Here is a 21,679-nt window from a genome sequence, read left to right as displayed (position 1 = left end):
ACAGTTTAGTTCAAAAAAATGATACATTTACAACTTCACAGCAGTTAAAACTAAGGTTAACAAAAATAGACAAAAAAAAATGGGAGATTAAAATATTAAATCCACACCTTAACAGAAAGAAAAACAAGAAAAAAATTGCATCATAGATGTAAGTAGAAATTTAATAAAAATATTTATACATAAATTATTCGTATTTTAAGATAAATTTCATAGTCCGTTCACAGCTTAATAAATAATTTATTCACAACTTAATACATAGTCCATTCACAACCTAATAAAATTATATCATTGTCTAGGTATAATAAGATTTATTTATGCATCTCCACTTTGATTCTAATTACAACTTTCGAGTAACATCATCTTCATTTTACATGTTTACTAACAAAGTTTACTTCACACATTAGTATATTAGTATATATAATTATATATGACATATTTACGTTTTATATATATCCATATCTAGGTGTATGTTATTGTGTGTATACCTTATTATATTTATATATTACTATTTAAAATTAATACATACACCACTTACTCTATATATTCTAATTGATTAATACTTTAAGTAGTTCAAAAGCGAGTAGAAAGGTACCTGCAAAAGTGAAGCTTCACAATTTAAGCTTTTCTTTTTCTCTTGTGTACTTTTTCAGCTTTTAGAATTTCCAAATCAATAAAATATTCATTAAATGTCGACATCTTCTTTTTGCCTCTTCTAATTCCTCAGCTGCTGCTTTTACTTTTCTCTTGGCACCATTGCCGACTTATTCCCTAAAGTATCATATTGAGCTATCGTCGCAAGAGCTCATCATAAAAAATATATATATCAACCAGATCTGGAACAAAAACACAAACGGATCTGGCCGATCTCGCAAAGGAACATCGACCATGGCTTGAAACAGCATAATTAACGCCAAAAACAGAGATTGAAGCTGTTGAAACTCGAATTCGCTTAGATCTAAACATATTTGGACTAGAAACACCATCGGAGTAAAGAAAAAACCATTGGAATCACTAAAATCAAACCAGATTTAAGCACGAAGTGTAATGGAAAGTCATCGGATTCATAAATCTCTTGACAAACCATCAGATACGATAGTCGGAACTGGTGCTTCGCCGGATATTGCATATAAGGAGTTGATGTTCATTTGCTAGAGGTGTTAGTTCGTTCTTCCTGAGAAGTAACGACGGTAGCAGACCCCGACAGTGATGGCGGTGGTAGTGTCATCATCGGAAATAGTGGCAGAGGTTGTAACAGAGGATAAGATGGCGGTGCTTCTCTCTCCACTGCTTATGCTCTTATTATTCAAGAAGAACAACAGAGGGAAGTTAATTCTGTTCCAGTTTTCAACAATGATGCTATTGCCATGAATGTTTCTCATAATCAGTCTTTTTCTTCATCAAAGAAATCTCTTACATGCACACATTGCAAGAAATCAGGTCACAGGAAGTCTCAATGTTACAGGCTTGTTGGTTTTCCTTCTACTTTCAAGTTCACTAAAGGAAAGAAAGATGAGTCACAATCTGTTGTGCAGAATGTTCAAAGTGTTTCTACACCACCTACTATGAATTTTTCACCTGAACAATATCAACAACTTCTTCAACTCTTGAATAATAGCAACATCAACAATACTTCTTCTTCTCCTAAAGTGAACTCTGCTATTTCAGAAAGAGCATTGCATCCTGATGGTACAATTTTTTCTTTTAAACATTTTTGTGCAAATGTTTACAAATCTTCTCATCTTCTTCATAAACATAATTCTTGGATCATAGATTCAGGTGCTACTGATCACATTTGTTCTAATCAAAGTTTTTTTGTTTCTCTTTCTAAACTCATTCAGCCTCATTCTCTTTGTCTTCCTAATGGAATTGACACATTTGTCAATTATATTGGCGATGTTCAGATTCATGATTCAATTGTTCTTCGTGGGGTACTTTATGTCCCTGAATTCAAATACAACTTTCTATCTATTCCCAAGCTCACTTCTCAACTTCATACTTTTGCAATTTTCACTGATGAAAATTGTTTTCTGCATGACCCTTCCATGAAGAATAAAATTGCTTTTGGACTTCTTGGTCAAAGAATCAATGATTTGTATGTCTTTGACCATCATCAAATCAAGACCACATTAGCATATGATTACTTAGTTTTTCCTTCTTCATTGTCTTGTCAAACTTCTGTATTCAGTCTTACTTCTAATAATCAAACAATGTTATGGCATAATAGACTTGGTCATATTTCTGTTGCAAAACTCAGAGATTTATCTCTTGTTTCTTCTAAATGTACTGATTTGAATCTTGAATCTTGTGTTGTTTGTTCCAAAGCTAAACAACGAAAATTGCCATTTCCTGTTAGTGAGTCCATGTCTAAGGCATCTTTTGATTTGATTCATGTGGATGTTTGGGGTCCATATAAACACATGACTCATGATGGTTTTAAATATTTCATAACCATTGTTGATGATCATAGTCGACATACTTGGATTCATTTACTCTCTCATAAGCATTATGCTTTCACTCTTCTTAAAGCTTTTGTTAAAATGGTTAAAACTCAGTTTAACACTATGGTCAAAGTTATAAGAACTGATAATGCTTTGGAGTTAGGGTCAAGTACAGAAGGTGTTAATTTTTTCCAAGACAATGGTATTTTGCATCAAAAGTCCACTCCTTATAATCCTCAACAAAATGGGATTGTTGAAAGGAAACATCAACATATTTTGGGTACTGCAAGGGCTCTTTATTTTCAATCAGGGGTTGGCATTGCTTATTGGGGAGAGTGTGTTAAAACAGCTGTTCATTTGATTAACAGGATGCCATCAAAGATCTTAAATGACAAAAGTCCTTTTCAAGTATTACATAACGAACAACCATCTTTAGAAAGATTAAAAAGCTTTGGTTGTTTGTGTTATGTTTCTTCTTTGACTCGAGGCAGAGACAAGTTCATGCCACGTGCTAATCCTTGTATTTTTATTGGATATCCATCTGGTCAAAAAGCCTATAAGGTCTTGGACTTAATCACCAAATCCATTTCTGTATCACGGGACATCAAATTTTTTGAAACCATTTTTCCCTTACACTCTCATTCTAACAATTCTTTTCAAATTCCAAATGATTGTTATCTTCCCAAATCAGTTTCTGACCCTAATTCTGCCAATTCCAATTATGCCCCTGATACAGATTTTGTCCCCATTTCACCTGAGGTTGTTTCAAATCATTCATCTCCTACTCATCATTTGCATGAACATGATTCTTCTTCACCTGCACCTTTATTAAGAAGATCTACACGTGTTTCTCAACCTCCAATTCATCTACAAGATTATATTTGCAATAGTGCTGTTTCTGCTAGTTCATCTTTATGTTCTCACACACTTACAAATATGTGTATTGATTTGGATTCATCCTCTACTAAAAGTTTCTCAATGAATGTTACAAGCAATATTGATCATGTTCACACTCATGAAGTTGAACCTGCATTTTATCATGAGGCTAAAGGCAAGCCACAATGGGAAGCAGCTATGAAAAAAGAACTTGATGCATTGGCTGCTAATAATACTTGGGATGTGGTTAAGTTACCAAGAGGTAAGAAACCAATAGCTTGTCGATGGGTATTCAAAATTAAATATCGTGCAGATGGTAGCATTGAAAGACATAAAGCACGGTTAGTAGCTAAAGGATTTACTCAAAAAGAGGGGGTGGATTATCACGAAACTTTTTCACCAGTTATAAAATTCACAACAGTTAGATGTCTTGTATCATTAGCAGTTAAAAGAGGATGAAATATTCATCAGTTTGATGTAAACAATGCTTTTTTGCATGGTGAATTACATGAAGAAGTTTATATGAAGTTACCTCCTGGATTTCCTCTTGATTCTGCTTCTTCAAAAGTTTGCAAACTAAAAAAATCCTTATATGGATTAAAACAGGCATCAAGGCAGTGGTATGATAAGCTTTCTTCTGCATTAATTTTGAAAGGCTACACAAGATCACTCAATGATTATTCTTTATTTCTCGAAAAGACCACTACTACAATTGTTGTTGTAGCCATATATGTTGATGACATATTAGTTACAGGAGATGATAATGAGGAGATCATATCTCTTAAAGATTCACTTCATCAACAATTTCAAATCAAAGATTTGGGTCATATCCATTATTTTTTTGGGTTTGGAATTCAACAAAATTGATCAAGGAATGATTGTTCATCAGCAAAAGTATGTCAAAGAACTTTTGTCTTCATATTCCATGGAACATCAACCTGTTTCAAACACTCCTCTGCCACCAAAAACACATTTGTTGCCTGTTATGGATGATCTTTTACCAGACCCAACAATATATCGACAGCTTATTGGAAAATTAAATTTTTTGTTACACACCAGGCCTGATCTTTCTTATTCGATTCAATACTTGAGCCAGTTTAATCAAACACCTTGTAAAGCCCATTATGAAGCTGCACTTCATGTCTTAAAGTATCTCAAAGGGTCTTATTCACAAGGTTTATTCTTTAATAAGAATACAAATTTTAAAGTTGAAGCATTTTGTGATTCTGATTGGGCTTCTTGTCCAATAACTAGAAGAAGTGTGAGTGACTTTTTCATATTGTTTGGTGATTCTCCAATATCCTGGAAATCTAAGAAGCAAGTCACTGTTTCGTTGTCCTCTGCTGAGGCAGAATACAGGTCAATGAGACGAATTTGTGCAGAATTGGCCTGGCTTAGTCGATTACTTCATGAGATACAAGTTGACAATATTACCCCTATACCATTAAAGTGTGATAATCAAGCTGCTATATACATTGCCACTAATCCTGTATATCATGAGCGTACAAAGCATATAGAATTGGATTGTCACTTTGTAAGGGAAAAGTTACAAGCTGGTCTAATATCTTTGTCTCATGTGAAAACTCAAGATCAGTTGGCTGATGTTTTTACTAAACCATTGTATGGTCCACAACATCAATTAGCTGTATCCAAGCTTGGGCTTATTCCGTATCCACCAGCTTGAGGGGGGGGTGTCAATTTACTTCATTCAGTTAAGTTTGTTAGTGACAAGGGTATTTCTGTAATTTAATGTACAGGTAGTTAGCTTAGTTCATAAGCTGTATATATTAGTTCTTTTGTAAAGTTGTAAAGCTTAATCAATGGAAGATTTCTTGAATTCTCTCAATATTGCGTTCATTTTCATACAAGTTAACACCGTCGCCGACGATGTGGTGGTGGAAAGGCTGTCGACGGTGGTGGAGGTGTTGTTCATCCACATGGTTGAAGAAGTTGAGAGGTTTTTGTTGTTGAGAAAAATTATCTAAATCTGAGATGTGGAAGAATAGACATAAAATAAAAAATTGTGGTTTAAGTTTTGTTTTATTTACCATCGGACAAAAATAACATTTAATCGACAAATAACAAATATAAAAATAATAGGTTCTTAGTTCTTAACCTTTAGTGTTCTATATATATATATATATATATATATATATATATATATATATATATATATATATATATATATATATATATATATATATATATATATATATATACTAGGTTATAACCGTGGCCATGGATGAAAAATTTTAAAATAATTTCGATTAAATTATAAATTAATTATTGAAAATTGATAATAAAATCTTTACCAATTGATAAATGTATATATTTTGTAAGGAATATGATAATGACATTATTATTTGTTGAAATTAACATAGTTGTTTGAATATCTAAGTATAACTTTTTATTTTTTCTTCTCTCTCTAGCGTTGTGTCATCCATGTTCTTGTTTGATATATAATCAAAAATCAAAAATAATAAAGTAAAGTTAAAGAGTAAAATTAATAATTTGAAACTAAGGGTTACATACGAATGGTGGCTCCTTTTAATTGACGAATTGAATAATAATCAAATAGCAAATAAATGATAGTTGTAAATCATGTGAGCAATCAGTTATTTTGACACGATTATTAGTTTACATATATATATTATTTGTCTTTAATTTTATAACGTGTGATTATAATTAATATTCAAGATGCTTTGATTTTTTAAGTATAAATTAATTAAAAATATCCATCTTGTATAATGATATATAAATTAAAGTGACTTATAAAATTCGTTACCATAATACATAAAATGATATTATTAAATTTTAAATGACCCATTCAATTATAGTTAAATAAATAAAACATTTATAAAAACATTTAAATTATTAATAATTCGAAATCGTAATATATAAATCCAACACAATCAATTATAAATTAAAATGATATATGTGATTTACTAAAATTAAGTCATTGTTATACGACAATATGACAAACTGAATAGATTGAAAAAACAAAAACAATCATCATAAAAATGTTATTATTATATGACAAAGTATAAAATAAAGTAATGTAAGAAACATATATATGAACAAAATAAAAATAAATTACAAACAAAAATAATGAATAAAAAATAAATAAATAATGTTTTAAAGATTGAATTAAAAATATAAATGCTTAACAATTTAAATGGATGTACAGAGTATTAGTTGAAGTTAATAGAAAATTACATAGAAAAATATTATTTCAAAACAATAAAAATTAGAATAAAACATGATAATATAAAATTTTCAAATAAAAATATTCATTACGGTGTAATTATGTTATCCTTGCAAACCTAACATTTTTACAATTCGAAATATTATATATTTTGGTTGTTATTAACCTATGATACTTATGTTGATTCTCAAAAGAATATGTGTTATTCACTTTACTAAACATAAACATGTTATATCTACGTTTTAATAAAACAAAAGTAATAATAAACTAAAAATTTAACAATAAACATGTATATATTTTAAAACTACAAGGGGCAAAATTGAATTTTGGTAAAAGATGAATGAAGGTTTCTTTCAACACAAAGCCACAGTTGCCACGACACATCATCTCGTTAATTGTTTTCCTCGAACGTGATTGTCTTCTAACACTACTGATGGTGACAATAGCTTTCTCCGACAACCTTAAGGTATGTACCCGCTCGCTATGTACGTAGATATAAAACTTAAGATCATATGCATTAATAATTTGTTTTTCTTGATTTACGCTTTCAACGGTTATTTAGGGATTTAATCGAGAAAATCATCAATTCTGGATTTATGGTTTAACCTAACCATCAAATAGAATTGTTTATGCAACCGATCGAGTTTAGGATTTGCTGATGTTATGTATACAAGCAGTGATTGATAAAATGGAAGCTCAATTCTTTCATTTTTTTTTGAAGATAATCGGAGTTGGATTCATAGCTATAGCGGAAATCAGAAAGGCTTTTATTGTTTCTGAAGCTGGGGTACAATCATGAAATTGAATTATCAGCATCTCCAGTTGTTCGTGTATTTTGTTTCGAACCAAATACCGTTTGTTTCACCGGAATCGACAAGCAAAGGGTGCACCAGTTTGTTGTCGCCGTTCTAGCTATTAGTCACCGGAGGATTACAAAAGGCAAAGGTATTATGTATGTCGATGAAGTTATAAAGAAAAAATAGGGCAAGAAATCAAAATAGAAATAGGATGCTATAGTTACAGATAAAATGAAGTTTTAAGAAAGTAAGCTATATTTTTAAAGTTTTACAAATTATAGCAATTGTCTTTTTGAAGATAATCTATATGATTAAAAATTCTACCCCCAATCCAGGATTCTATTTACCTCTTAACACATGGAACCAATAGTGAAGTAGGTTACTAACTACATAATATTGTAATGAGTTATTCAGTTACCTTTTTATTAAAAAGTCTTGTTTCACCACCATACTTTTCAAGAATGTGACTACTCCTTATCAAATAGTTTTGAAGCTAAATATAAGCATAAAGTTAATGAATTCTGATCAGATGTGAGAATCTAGTAAAAAAAAGGAGAAATGTCACCAAATTTAACTATTTTTGACTGCTGATGCTACTTTCTGGCAACTTGTTGAGTTTGTGGTATAAAACATTTATGGTGATGACATTTTTTGCCAACTACATATTATGGCAAATTGGATCCTCGTAAAGGGAAACTTTATCTAAAAGGTTAGTACCCCGAAATAGAACAACTTTTATAGCATTCAACAAATATTCACTAAGGAGATTGCACCCCGTTTGAGCAGATTAAGCAAATCCTCAAATCCTATAAAATAATATGAAAGTAGAATGATATTGTAGGTAAAATATGAAAGTAAGATATTGTAAAATAAAATGACAGTATAAACAAATAATTGAGAGGTTTGAGCTATTTATAATTATTGAAGGTTAACTTCTAAAGCATATTGCTATTTGATGCATTTAACACCAAAACATGGATAAATAAATAGCAATGTACTTTGGTGTTTTGATAAAAAAATAAAAACAAATAGCATCAACCAGAAACAAATAGATATAAACTCAGAAAATGCAATAAACATAAAATATTTATAAAGTAAAAAAATATGTATGAATTCAAAAAACGCAACAAATATAAAATATGTATAATGTAAAAAAAAATAACATCAACCAGAAATAAATAGATATGAATTTAGAGTACTTTTAAACATTTTGGGAAATAGCAACATACTTTTTATAGATTATTCAAAATAGGATGCCTTAATGTGATCATTTTAAGAGTACACTGCCATATTTTGGCTTCAATATTATTTTAAAAAAGAAACATTTTAGTATTCTAAAGTTCATTGCTATTAAAAGTGCATTTTCAAAAGTAGGATGTTATTATAGTTGTATTATTTGGTTAAACATGATCCATGTAGCAGAAAAAACATTACAAAATTGGATAAAAAGTTTTTTTTTAAAACACAGCCAGATAGTAAGATCTTTCGATATCACATAAAAAACCCACACACACACACACATTATGTAGTAAAACAACGTCAATAAAAGATAAAAAGGGAAATTTTAATACACTAACCCGATGAATCGAAGTTATGTGAAGCAAAAAGATATTTCTTCTATGTGTAGAGGCTCGATGAGTTGAAAAATAATGAGTATTATTTTATCCTGAGATTAGGTTGGTAGAATACGAAGGTCCTCTCTGTAGAATTCAAGAATCAGGAATCCGGAGGTGCTCTATAAATTGTTACAGGGGAAGAATTTTATAACTGGGCTAAAATGATGTGAGTACGCAATAATAAGGAATAAGAAATAAGAAATTGATTGTATACTAATTTGAATATACATGATTTTAGCCTATAAATTCGAAATTGTAATCGTATCATTAATGATTGAAAGGTTCTGCATATAATCAACATAAATTCCGTATAAATTTAAATTGGATTGAGCCAAGTAATCTTATGATTTGAAATTCTAGCAATAGATGTAATTTTAAATTTAAATGTACATACGTTTTCTATGAGATAATTATGTAAGTATAAATTTGGTAGCTTATGAGCTCCTTTTTTGTAGGAATTTCGGAAATATTAATATTAATTAACCTAAAACCATTGCTGATTTTATGGTTTTGATTGCAGGTATTTTAGGATATAAGATAATATCCTTCAAATAAGGAAAACTGAAATGCTGATATGTAGGAATTGAATGTCGATTGATGCAGTGATTTAGTGGGCGGGAAAAGTAGAGAGTATAAGGCTGGAGAGAATGCCACGTGGCAGAAGGGTGGTCTAAGAGATTGACACGTGGCATCTAGGAGAGGTTTTTATTAAGCATGGATATATATATATATATATATATATATATATATATATATATATATATATATATTCTTTCTTTTTTACATATCTGTTCTTACATAACTAACTATGTAATTTTTTTCTAAAAATGTCTTATATGTTAAGATTGGCGTGTATAGAGATCGGATGTAGCCCCATCTTAGGTTTACCCGATGATCAATATCAATTATTTGTGAAGCACTTAAGGAAAGAAGCTAAAGCAACAAGCAGCGAGGCCTCTCTAATTGTGAATATGGTCGGTAGAATCGAATCTCATAATAGTTGGCTCGTTGAATCGAGACCAACTGAGCACATAGCACATAGACGTGACTTTCTTGAAAATAAGGTTACAGAGCCAACGAAAGTTCCTGCCATTATATCGAACGGGGAGATGGTACCAGTTGTTGGTAAGGATGAACACACCTTGCAAAGAGGAGTTAAAATAAAAGGAGTCTTATGTTGGAAAATAGCACATTAGTATGGTCTTACGAGTATTTTATAATATCCATTACATGTTAGGAACATTTATACCGTGTACTATAATGTTTTTCATAATGACATATCAGGTCCCTATGATTAATCATATATAATATGATGGATATGACATTTATCCATAACTTGAGGGACCAAAATTATGTGGTTCTAATACTTTCTCATAAGGTGTAATTGATTAATCGAATACACATTTAATAGAGGATACGTTTGAAGGTGATGCGTTTTCTTCACTTCTATCTTCTCCAACCTCTCTATAAAACACCATAACATTATATGTAATTCCATCCATTAGAATCAATCATTTAGACACCATTATGTGAAGTGGAAGAATCATAATATGACGTTACTCATCTTCAATAGCAAAGGATATAATCTTCTCCAAGTAAGTGTTCTTTAATTAATTTAGGGTTCATGATGATTATGTATAAACTGATCTTGGATTATACCTATTAATCTTATATTGTGGTATCAGAGATGGTTTAATTTAATTTTCATGCCCTAACTCATGTTTTGGTTTTGATTCATACTTTACTGATACATATATACGAACCCTAATCGAAAATAAGTTATACTAAAATAAACTAAAAACTTTTGGGTTTGATTACCGATAAGCGAGAAGTTGAAAATTGGAATTAAGTAAATGTATTTTCTTCTTACTTGATAATTAGGGGGTGTTTGGGATTCCTTTTAGAATGAATCTTGACTTTTAACTTTTATAAAAAGTTAAAAAAGCCAAAAGGTGTTTGTGTAATAAAAAAGTTCTTTCGAAAATGAGTTTTTGCATAGAAGAAAAGAAGGGGTTTCTAAAAGTCACAAAAACCTGACTTTTTGTGACTTTTTGTTGTTTTACATGTAAAAGTTAAACCAAAAATCATTTTTCTCACTTTTTGTTAATCCAAACACATTTTAAGGAACCCCTTTTATAAAAGTCCTTCTATAAAAAGGACTTTTGATGTTCAAAAGTAATCCCAAACACCCCCTTAGTTATGCCCACTTAGGGATGTCAAAAAGTCTCAGGGGGGCCCGTCCCGTTTGGGTGTATTTATTAAAAAAAACGGGGGCGGGGACGGGGGGTGAGGGCAACGTTACCCCCCGTTTTAATTTCGGGGGCGGGGGCGGGGGCGGGGGCGGGGGCGGGGGCGGGGGTGGGCAATCCCGTCCCGAAACCCCCATGGGGACCCGTTAATAAATTATACATATATTTACATATATTAATTATATAAATCTAATAAACAATAACATGATTTTGAACTTCCAAAATTCAACAAAAACATGTTTTTAAGTTGTTAGTATCATATTTTTAAGTTGTCATAACTTTTTTATTTTTAACATGTAAAATTCTACTATAAATAATTATTTGTTACCTAAAAAATAGCTACTTTTAGCCCAAACAACTTCTTTTATTCCAAAAAAACGTAGCCCAAAATCAATCGAAGGAGGGGGAATGGGGGTGGGGGCAAGGGTAATAAAGGGGATTCGTGTTGGGCTTATTAATGTGTTGTGTCAAATTGTATATGCTAGTATAGTCTCATTTATAACGGTTTAGGCCTGTCCATCCGTGATTATTACTTTCTAGGGTTAGACTATAAATATTGCATACATGTAACTGTTAGGGTTAACGATTGTATCGCCCTACCTAGCTCTCACAGAGAAGTTCACGTTGAACTCTTCTAGAGCTTTGATAATATAAGCATTCGGCACTATTTTGATCATTGTTCTTGTTATTTGATTCACATTATTTGTTTTAGAATCTATCAATCAATATTATTGTTTCTACAATTGGTATCAGAGCAGGAGATAGTGTAACTCATACACTACTCTTCTGTCGAGTTCTGTTAGGGTTTTGCGTCTTTATTGGATCTGTTCTTGTCGTCTTGATCGTTTCTATCGATTATAGACGTCAGATCTACATCCTGATTTTTACCCTAAACTCGATTATTGTTTTACACATTTGATTCTATACCAGTCTTTGTGAATCTCGACATCATGCAGCACGAAGATCCTCATACTCTTGCTTTCAATCTTTCCAGTAGTATCAGATCTACTACTAGGATCCTAATCCTCTTCCCACAAGATTATGAAGTCTGAGCACTGCACTTCGAAGACAATATTCTTAGCATTAAAGATCATGGCACCATAATATGGCAAGCCATGACGCAGGAGACGTTCCCTCACACGGCTACCAGAAAGGTCATCAAGACTCAAGCCGAATACAATACACTTCTTGTTGAAAATACTGTAATTCCTCAAGATGAAAATATAAGTGTTTGAGCAACATCAAGGCAATGAGAATAATAAGGTTTTCTCTTCCTCCGGACACTTTTCGTCTGGTGAGTGCATGTGAGACGGCAAAGGAGATATGGGATAGGTTAAAGGAGCTTTATTCAAACGATGCTGATTTGGAACACTCTGTACAAACATTACTCTTTTCAGAGTTGGGAGCTTTTGTTCAAAAGTCTGATGAAAAACTGGATCAGACATTCAATCGTTTTAATCATCTATTAAGCAGGATGCTTAAACACAATCTCCGGCGTGAAGTAATAGAGCAAAAAATTACGTTCATGAATGGATTGAGGTATGAATGGAAAGAAGTTGTGTCTACCGTGAAAGCTCACGAACAGTTCAAGAGTTACTCTTTAGCCAAGCTTGTGGGAATTCTAAGATCCCACGAAGATGAAGTAACGAAGGATGTGAAGCTCGTCTCTAGCATGGGATCATTGGCATTAGTTGCTAAAGGCAAGAAAATAGCTTAAGAAGATTCCGAATCCGACTTCACGGATAGTGAACTTACGAAGGAAGAGTATGCTCTGTTGGTGTCTAATCCCAAAAAGTTTGTTAAAATGAATTGTGGACGATTCAAGAATAGGAACAGACAGGGAAACTACAGTTTAGACAAGCCAAGAGATGAGAGCTTCAAGAACTCTCAAAAGGATGAGGAGAAGCAAGAAAAGAACCTGTTGGGGGATTCAGGATACGATTGCAATTAATATCAAGGAAAGAATCACTTTGCCAAGGAGTGTATGATGAGAAGGATCAATGAGAAGAAAGAAACAGAGAAGGGTGAATCCTATTATCTTTAGAAGATAGAAGAGATTAGGAAGAAGAGTGCTGCGAATGAAAAGCCTGCCTTGATAGTTCAGGAAGGTAGTGTCGAAGATGGACGTGCTGAAGTATGGTCCATAGACTCTGAAGACGACGAAGTACGGAGAGCCACACATGGTGGGTGTTTTGTAGTAAAGCCAGAAATGCAGGAGTACGGAGGAAGATGCCTAATGGTTCAGGAAGGGGTTTCGGAACAAATGGGCTATGCGACTGATGGCGGACAGGCCTCTGGAAATTGTTTTGCTGCGAAGGTTGTTTCTAAACAGGTGAAAGAATGTAAGAAGGTCATAAATAAGGTACACTCTATACTCTAATCTCTTTATATTCCTGTTACTCGTTATGAAACTGAATTAGATGATTTGAATTATACCGTCTCTAATTTTAGTGATAGTTTAAAGAGAACTCGTCTAAGTAATTCTAATCTAAATGATCAAATCAGCAAGGTAACAAATAAGAGTGAAGAGAGAAGATTATGGATAGAGAAGTTGGAATTAGAGCTCACTAGGTTAAAGGATGATGTCATTTATCTTAAGAGAGATAATTTAGCACTTTTGAAACAAAGAAATATTTTTTGTTTAATTGCTAAGCGTTTATATTTCAATATCACTCAATTGCATCTTGATTGTGAAATAGGGAAGGGTTTACACAAAATGTTTTGCCTTTCTTGAATTGAAAGAGGATGAAATCGATGCATATTGCTATAAGTGCAAATCAATTGTGTCATCAGATGACGTCTCTGATTCTTACAGAATTGGACTTGAGAAAATCGAGGAATATATTAAGTCCAAGAATCATAAAAACATGTTAAAAGAATTGTTATCTGAAAAGCATAAAGAACAAATCAAATCAAATCAAATACTATACACAAATTTGATTCATTATGCGAGAAATTAAATTCAGAAAATACCTTTAATTCTGAAAACATTTCTGAATTTGACGAAAGCGATATGAGTGAAATTTCTGTAGAGAATAAGATAGATTGTTCTGCTTTTGTTCAGAATGCTGATGAGCCTAAGAAAAAGTTGATTTCTGAAAATTCAATCGAATTCGTTCGTATTGTTGAAAATAAAGGCTCTAAAGTTTTAAATGAAAAGGCCACAGTTTTTCCGAAAGTACAATCAGTTCCGAACCAAGTTTTCGTAAAAACCGGACTGAACATAAATGATACTCCAGAACGAACGTCCCTTGTTGATAATGATAATATGAATGGTTATGATGAATTCTTCTGGTCCAAGCCTATTGATAATGCAGATGAAACCAAAGGTCTTTCTGAATTGACCTCTTGGAAATCAAAGGGGAAATATGTTTCGGAACCACTGAATCGTATGAATCATAGTTACGATAAGGCAGGGCCAAGTGGCACGAAGGACATTCTGAGTGAGATCTCTTCAGAACAAAACGAAACACCTATTAGAAAAGAGAAACCAAAGTCTAACATTCACAAATCTGCTGCTCAAATGATTGAAAAGAAAAGACAAATAAATGCTAGATATAGGAAAAATTTGCAAGAAAGAAAACGTTTTTGGAAAAACAAGAATTCAACTCAAAGTTCTGTTAATTTAGAAAGAATTTCAAATCTAAATAAGAATTCTTCTCCAATTCAAAAACCAAAAACAAATTCATTTTCAAAACTAAAGCTTTCAACTTCACATGTTTCAAAAGCACTTGCTTCAAAAACAACTTAAAAGCAAAACTCTAAGTTTTCTCCAAAACCACAATCTTCAAAACCAGTTCACACATCAACGGATGTAAAGGGCAAAAATAAAGTTGTTTCGGAACCGAAAATTTCTCTCAAAGAATACGAAGCAAACTTGAAAAAAGAGGAAAAGGCATTTGCTAAAAAGATGGCTAAGAAAAGCAAATAATTTATTTAACGGAAATCTAATGTAGTTGAAATTAATCTTAGTGATGATAAAATGGAAGTTTTCAAAATAATAAAAGAGAAGAATAATGTTTTGATAAAAATATATTTTTGGGTTGATGCAACTAAGATTTTTCCTGTAGTTAAGAAATCCTCACAAGGACCCAAGATAGTTTAGGTACCTACATTTCTCTAATTCTTGCAGGTAATGCGTGACGAACAATACAATTCCCATTGGTACATTGACAGTGGCTGTTCTCCTCACATGGCTAGAAGGAGAGAAGAATTACGAGAGTACAGATCATTACAAGATGGTGGTCGAGTGAAGTTTGGAAACAACGCTACCAGAGAAATCAAAGGCTGCGGGATGATTACGAATGGAGAATTTTCTATTCGGAAGGTAGCTTATGTAGAAGGCCTGAAACATAATCTAATAAGTGTTTCGTAATTGGTGGTAGGTACAGGGTTAAAGGTGTCGTTCGATGATGAGGGTTCTAAGATTATTGAGAAGAAATCAAAATCAGTTCTTTTGAAATCCAAAAGAAATGGAGAAATGTATCCTTTGAACTTAAAACCGATCACATGGAAGCCTTCCATTTTCCTTCTTACGAAAGCATCCTCGGATGATAGTTGGTTATGGCACCGAAGACTCTCTCATCTGAAGTTCAAGGATATCAAAAAACTTGTACTTGGCGATCTTGTATTAGGACTACCTCTTCTGAATTTTGTGAGAAAACATCTATGTGCTGCTTGTGAGCTAGGAAAACAAAGTAGAAAGATTCACTCGACAATCATCAGTACTAAAATAATCGAGCCACTGGAACTTTTGCACATTGATCTGTGTGGCCCATCTGCCATCGAAAACATTGGTGGTAATAAGTATATTCTGGTTATTGTTGATGACTTTTCAATATTTACGTGGGTTTTCTTTCATAGACAGAAATCAAATGCTACTTCGAAACTGAAGGATTTCATCAAGCAAATTGAGCTTCAATTACAAAGGTCCGTTCGGAAAGTTCGTAGTGATAACAGTTTTGAATTCAAAAACCAAGTGTTTGAAGAATTCTTGACTAAAAAAGGGGTTGCTCACAACTTCTCTGTTCCTTACACTCCACAACAGAACGGTGTTGTTGAAAGACGAAACTGCTCTCTTTGCGAAGCTTCAAGGACAATGTTATCCTTTGCAAATCTTCCGCTTTACTTCTGGGCTGATGCAATCGGAACGGCTTGTTTCACTCAGAACCGCTCTTTGATCAATAAAATATTCTTAATCACACCTTACGAGATTCTGAATAATAGAAAACCTAACGTAAAATTCTTTCATGTGTTTGGTTCCAGGTGTTTTATATTTAATTCAAAAGAACATAGGAGTAAATTTTGTTAGGATTAATATCCTTGATGATCGATTAGATTCAAGAACAGGTAAAAGAAGAACATAGTAAAGATTCAAGAATGTCGAATGATTAAACGTCACACCTCAGAAGAACTCTATGAGGAATTGCTACTGTAGAGGTGTGATTAGGGTTACAAAGTAAAATATAAGCGTCTGTGAAATACGGTGCATGCATGCACCTTAAATACTCTAACACTATAATTAATAATGAGTGGACAGGCCCAAATCGATAATACAAATGTCTAACTAATAAGCCCAATGACGCAACACTGAATACCCAACAATCTCCCCCTTTGCGTCAATTGAGGCCCGAACCCTTCAGCCTTGGATTCGTTTCTGCACATCATACACCTTCGGAATGATAGCAAAAATTGTTTGGCGAATCTCAATGTACCATAGAACCATATCTGAGAAGCACTTGATATCATCTTTGTTGTTGCCTTTGAATTTGCTCACATGGTCCAAAATGTACTCAAGGAAGGATGTGGTATAGAGATGCTTATCAGATAGATAGAAGCATCCTTTGCGAAAGTCTTCTCCAATTTGTTCCCCACCAGAATAAACCATGAACCAATATCCACTGTAAAGCTTCCCTTGCTTCAACTTTTCAAAATCCTTGGGAGTTTCCTTACGAACAGAAGAAGGCTTCTTTCGCAGGACAACAACAACCTCAACATCTATCTCCCCAATCTCCTGAACATAGGACTTTATCATGTGCTTGAGATGAGACATGATTGGTTCATATTTTTCTTTGTCCTTCGGAAATATGTTGTAAAGAACGAACCAGTCATATGGGTTAAGGCATGGAAGATCTGCGAGAGTAAACTTGTAGCATTGGCTGACTGAACCTCTTGCCACTTTGAACTTTGCGTTCGGAAATCTATCAGTCTCGATCGGCTCTGTAACTTTCACACCGGTAATTTTTCTCAATGACCAGGTTTCGTATTGTGGCTTCATATGCTTCAGATAAAACGAGAATATCATATGATCAGCTCCGCTGTCTACGAATGGAGCGTTCGCCACTTTAACAAAAGAACGAAATCTAAAGGCTTTTGGAGTAATTGGCAGATGCAGTTGTGAGTCTCGTGTGTTCTGAAGATGAAACGAAACTACTGGTTCTAATCAATACTGGCTTAGAAGATCAACAACATCACGCTGGATTCGCTTCAAGGTCCATTTGGGGAACAAGAGCTTTTTGCTCTGAAGAGTAGCTTGTGCTTCTTTCTCGGCCCTTTCCTTTTCTTCAGCTTCATGAATGATTCGTTGGTGCTCATCCAGTTCAGCTTCACGAACTTTTCGTCTTTTTAGTTCTTCTTCAGTAGGCTCTTCTTCGTCTTCATTATCAAGAATTGGGTCGTCATGGAACAGCTTTTCCTTGCCCTTGGGTTCGGTCTTGACAACAGGCTTGACAGGAGCTTTAGGTCCTTCTTTACGTGATACACCAGCCACACTTTCTCCCCCTTGTTTCGAATGAAAGGATTGATCAGAAACACCTTCAAGGCGGTGAAGCATGGCGAAGACTGGCCTTAACATTTATGCTAGATGCTTACGCATTGTGATGGTGATCATGGAGTCCTTGGTCTCAATGATATCCGAGAGCATGCCAGTAACATCAGTTATACAGCTTCGCATGACTGCCCTCTCAGATAAAAGATCATTAACCTGCTTCACTGAAGCTTCAAGTTTGGTACTTAACACCTTGGCTTCTTCTGACTTGAGTGCGAGAGAGTCCTTGAGGGTACTCTCCTTTACCAGTTCGTCTTTAAGTTGAGAAAGCTGAGACGACATAGTGGCTTGAAATGATTCATGGTCAGATTTAAGACTAGTACGGATCTCTTGTAGTTTCGTCTTCTCAGTCTTGAAGAGAGAGCCCAGACTCTTCAATGCTTCATTTGCTGATGTGGTGTTGGAATTGAAAGTGGTTTGGAAGTTCTCCATGAAAGCAGTAGATTCTTCAATTAGTTTATCGACTTTTTCGGTCGTGGACTTGCAAACCTCAGCAGAATCGGCGACAGCTTTATTTGATGTTGCAACAGTACCAGAATGTTGCTTCATGATTCGCTCAAAGATAGACTCAACAGCTGCTTTAGCATATGCATCAGTAGAGGAAGCTTTTTTAGAGAGAATCAGATGGTCAATCTTTTCATGTAGGGACTGGAGTTGCCCTTTCGTAACTTGCACCTCATCTTCACTTTCATTCCGGATTTGGAAGGGACTGTAAGTAAAACCCCCAAGATCTTCATCTTCTTCATCACAAAATACCATGTATGGGTCATCACAGTTAAGAGGGGAAATAGGAGGTGAAACATGAGTGGAGAAACCTGAAGTTTGATCCCCCGTATCAGATACGTTGACTGAAACGAAAGGTGGGATTGAGGTAGTAGGAGGTACTGTTGAATCAGTGAAGAGTGGGATGGAAAGAGGAATTCTTGTTTGTTGTTGAGAAGAAACTGGTGGAGGGCATGAGGCAATGGTAATAGGTATAGAGGTGGTTTTGGGTGAAGGAGGAGGAGAAGGAACAGAATCATTAACAAGTGGAGTTACCTCAGGATTGGATGTGTGTACTGTGTTCTAAGCGAGTTCCTGTTCATTGTGAGTTGTGTCATCCTCCTCGTTGCGAACTTGATTCTCCTCCCTGTTCTGAATATCAGATTGTGTATCAGAACCAAAACCTTCGCTTGCACTTGGTGTTGGGGTCTTTCGCTTGCGAGCAGGTTGCTTTCGCTTCTTGGGATTGACTCTAGAAGGAGCACCTTTCGCCTTTCGCTTCTTTGGAGTAACAACCGGCTCAGATGGACCCTTTTTCAGTTGTTTTTGCTTACCCCCCCTTCTTCACTTTGTCAACTTCATCAATTGACAGACGCATCTCAGGAGTAATGGTGCGAGCTTCTGAAGATGGAAGCTTTTTATATTCCTACAAAACCTTGCTAGCAGCTGGAACACAACGATACATGGTCTCCGGAATGGAATCAGCAAAGGGAAACTTCGAGACGTCAGCGATAATGATCTTGGTGGTGTGAAAAGTAGCAATAGAGGACATCAGTGAATCTTTCATGATGGTTATTTGGTGTTTCTTGATACCTCTTTGAACAACAATAGTCCAAAAACAAGCACAGGAAATATCACTGTGTCGTGTTGTGGAATGAGTGATTTGCACCAGTTGAGACCATAGAATTGTGTCATAGTCAAGGTTGATTCCATAGTAAAGACCATACATCAGAGTGATGAATTGCTTACTTGCACAATCTGAACCTGTGACTCTTTCAGAAAAGGCTTTGAACAGAAGAGTGAATAAACCATTCCATCGAGGAGGCAGATTGGGTTTTCTGATCTTGGAGATTAATGGAATGATATCTTTATATCCCATCTCATAGAACATCTCGAAAATAGCTGCAGTGGAGATCGATTCTGGATTCACCATTGAATCATCATAGTCAAGCCCTAGCAGAGAACAAAACCTGGACTTGGTGATGGAGGTTTTCTTGTCAAAGATCTCGAAGGTGATGCGTTCTTCCTCCTTGATGTACGATGCTGAGGAGTAAGCCTTCGAGAGAAGAGACATAGGAACGCACTCGACCTTAGTTAAGGCAATGACCAGAGGGGAATACTTCAGGCATTCAACAATGGGTAGCATGTAAGAATCATACTTGAATGGAGTCAAATTGAGAATCAAGTTTTGATTCTGTTTGATGGCAAGCAGTGATGAATGAGCAGTCTGATCATGAACTGATGAAGAAACGGCCATTGTTGCAGGTTGATGAAGAAGAAAAATAGTAGAGAGAAATCACCGTTTAAGGTTCTTGAGAGAATTTGATAGTGGTAAAGGTAATGCAAGGAATCAAAAAACCTTTTACTATTTCACAGGAGAGAGAATGTGAACCGTCGATTGAGTGATTTCTTATCAAACGACGCCTGAAAAAGCGGGATTTGATAGTTGTAGCCCCTAAAAAGGTGTCAGGCGGCGTGATGAGTGGAAACCTTTCAAATTCCACGCACCTAAATTTCGAATTCTTATCCACCAACAGGCACGCCATCATTTTCTTGTTCTCATCCTTTTAAACTGTATTCGTTCCAATAAATAACCATCCAATAGTTCGCATGAAGTATCATTGAATCTACGAAACTGAAAATTCCATAAATAGCACAAGCAAGACTTTAGGAAAATCAAAGAGATCTTCGTGCGAGATTGTGCCAAAGAAAAAGAAATAAAGAAAGATTTATCTGTGGTATTTTATTGATGTCTTAAAAGACACGAAACTATAGATCCCGGGCAACGATCTCTTCCTTCAAAATCAAGAGAGACTAAGAAGTGTCTGTGTGGTTTCCCGTTGAAATACTATCAAATGCTTGACAAGAAACATTGAAATGAATCTTTTAAATAGGCTTTAATGGGTGGCTTTATCTCCAATCAAACAACGAACTTAACATAATAACAAATGTTGGATGAAGTACTCGTGTGACCAGTGTAGTCAGTTGAACGAGTAGGTGAGGAATTATTTTAGCGACAAGATTAATCTCTTGAAATCTCAAAAAAAAAAAAACTGGATCTTATGGGAAGAAGTATCTTGGAATCAGAACACTTCATAAAGATCTCGCAAAAGAAAACAAGATTTCTTGATACATACCACGAAAGTGGCTTTCGTAAATTCCATGGTGAAAATCTAGAACATTTAATTGTTCACCATCAATTCATGTAAGTGTGTTGAATTTGGGGTTTCACTTAGTTCGTGGTGAACGAAACTAAGATCATTAACACAGATATTGTGCAACCATAAACCACAGTGGTATAGCTGAGAGTCTCAAGGGTTACATTGATGAGAGTGTAGGTAATGGAGAAATGTGAAGAGGGTTCCAGAGAAGCGAATGTACCTCTGCTAAACGAAAGTGACTAAGCAGATAACTCTTAACTAAAAGCGAGAAGAGTAAGGTAGCTCATGATTAATGTAAAGTTAACAGCCTGGTTGGGAAGAAACGAATGGTAGATTCGACTCATTAAGGTTTCACATCGAGTCAATTGAGGCTTTGGACAACATACATCAGCATGCTTCTAGGGACACTTAGCTAATATATAGATAAAGAATGTTATACCTGCCCTTTCACACGAAACTTTGCCTCCATGATTATCTGAAAATATTTTTGGGTTTTTGTAATATGTGAAAAGAAAAGAAATAAATAACA

The 21,679-nt window shown here is 34.4% G+C and overlaps 1 pseudogene; it reads left to right on the top strand.

Annotated features, from left to right (window-relative positions):
• The first annotated feature begins 7,207 nt into the window (after positions 1–7,207).
• On the top strand, positions 7,208–7,520 carry LOC145168805 (large ribosomal subunit protein uL6m pseudogene; annotated as a pseudogene).
• The last annotated feature ends 14,159 nt before the right edge of the window (positions 7,521–21,679 follow it).

Source organism: Lactuca virosa, chromosome 4 (genome assembly GCF_052849685.1).
Source record: "Lactuca virosa cultivar CGN04683 chromosome 4, Lactuca_virosa_CGN04683_v6, whole genome shotgun sequence".
Lineage (NCBI taxonomy): Eukaryota > Viridiplantae > Streptophyta > Magnoliopsida > Asterales > Asteraceae > Lactuca > Lactuca virosa.
The sequence above is the reverse complement of the archived record's forward strand: the minus strand, read 5'-3'. Positions and strand labels throughout refer to the sequence as shown.